The 1,592-nt window shown below is 42.9% G+C and overlaps 1 protein-coding gene across 1 annotated transcript in view; it reads left to right on the forward strand.

Moving 5' to 3' along the window:
* Window positions 1-1,592, forward strand: part of PLCB1 (phospholipase C, beta 1 (phosphoinositide-specific)) — a gene marked incomplete at its 5' end in the record, with an annotated part of 61,767 nt that overhangs the window by 39,282 nt on the left and 20,893 nt on the right. The gene's annotated exons all lie outside the window — the stretch shown is intronic.

The following is a 1,592-nucleotide window of genomic DNA, read 5'->3' on the forward strand; positions in this document are numbered from 1 at the left end:
GCCCTGCTCTTGGCCATGCATCCCTGGCCATCCTGTTGTGCCAGCTCTGCCAACCTTCACACTTTTTCTGTGAGCCAACTCCACCTATCAATCCAGCAGAAAACTCTCAGGTTTTTTATCCTGGGTGCATTTTCTGCTGACTTAGTGGATATAATTGCTTCATGGGGGACCTGCCAAGTAGTTGATTGGAGAGGAGAAAGGGGAATGTGAAGGATTTCTCTCTTCTGGTGGAAGTGAGCTCTTACCACAACTGATCCAATTTCATGGCACTCACCCTTCATGCAGCACAGAGTTCATTTAGCAGAGCACTGAATCATGTACCTGCTTTTAAGCTTGTGCTTTTTAGAACAAAGGCCACTGTGTTAAATCATACAAGGACTTCCGAGAGCTTTTACCCGCAGGCCTATCTTCTGTCCTTTTGACTCCGGTAATCATTAGTTTACAGCATGTGATGGAGAACAGCATGTTGATTTCAGTTTGTGTACATGCTGAAAATTTGCTGGAGGAGCTTGCGGGAACTGAGAAACCTTTGTAATATGTAATTTCTGTCTTCTCTGAGATGTTATTGAAAACTATATCACACTGTCACATAAATCCACAGAATTACCATTATTCTCAAAGCAATGATTTAATCTTTACTTGGAGAGGGAGTTGTTCACATCAGCCAAGTGAAGTATCCCCCTAGATAAGTGCATCCTGCTCGTGACTTGTATCTCGACCCATATGTGCGACTCTGTAATCATGCCCCAGAAGAACAGCTTCAGCTATGGTGCAGGAGGCACCAACTTGTGAGGCAGAGGATACAGCTTTTGCAGCACTGTGATACTGTAACAGTTTGCTGGGACTGAAAGTCCCTTTCTCCCACCTCTACCTGTGCACTTCCATGGCTGTCTTTAAACTGGCGTTTGTCTGACCTTATGGGGAGGAGCTAAATTGACGGAAGACTCTTTACAGTTTCTGAAGGTTGCTTTTTCCAGAGTTTAACTTGCTGAGCTACCTACCTAAAAAGTCAGAAAAGTGTCAGTGCACAAGAGAAGAGGCAGGAGATGGCTTGATGCGGGAGATGGTGGTAGGTGGCTGGGAGAAAGGGTTTGGGGCTGCCCCATCTGTGGTGCCTCACCATTAACTTGGCTAAGCTCTACTGTAATGTGTGCCCTCACTCTTACAAGACAGATTTCAAAACAATCTGAAAATACTATTTTTTCAGATGTATTTCTAAGGTTGGTCACATGATAGGATTCATACACACACAGACTTTACAGATATAGTGCCACGTTGTCTATTTTTTAAATTAGACGCTGTGTTGTGAATGGACTATTACCTCTCAGTTTTACTTGGCTGTTCAGATTCCTGAGTATTACAAGGGTCACTTTGGAAAATTAAATGAGAGCTCTGAAACTCGGCGGGGGGGTGGAATCCAGCCAAGGGTAATAAAATGTAATGCATCAAAAATTACATAAATGGTGATTTTTAGCATTATTCACAGATGTAAAAATAAAGGGAGAATACTATTTTAAACTGCAGTGTCACGTGCCTTTCTAACAGTCCCTTGTCTGTATACTTATCTCTGAAACCCTTCAGGTAAATCTTTC

This window comes from Phaethon lepturus, unplaced genomic scaffold (genome assembly GCF_000687285.1).
Source record: "Phaethon lepturus isolate BGI_N335 unplaced genomic scaffold, ASM68728v1 scaffold40996, whole genome shotgun sequence".
Taxonomy (NCBI): domain Eukaryota; kingdom Metazoa; phylum Chordata; class Aves; order Phaethontiformes; family Phaethontidae; genus Phaethon; species Phaethon lepturus.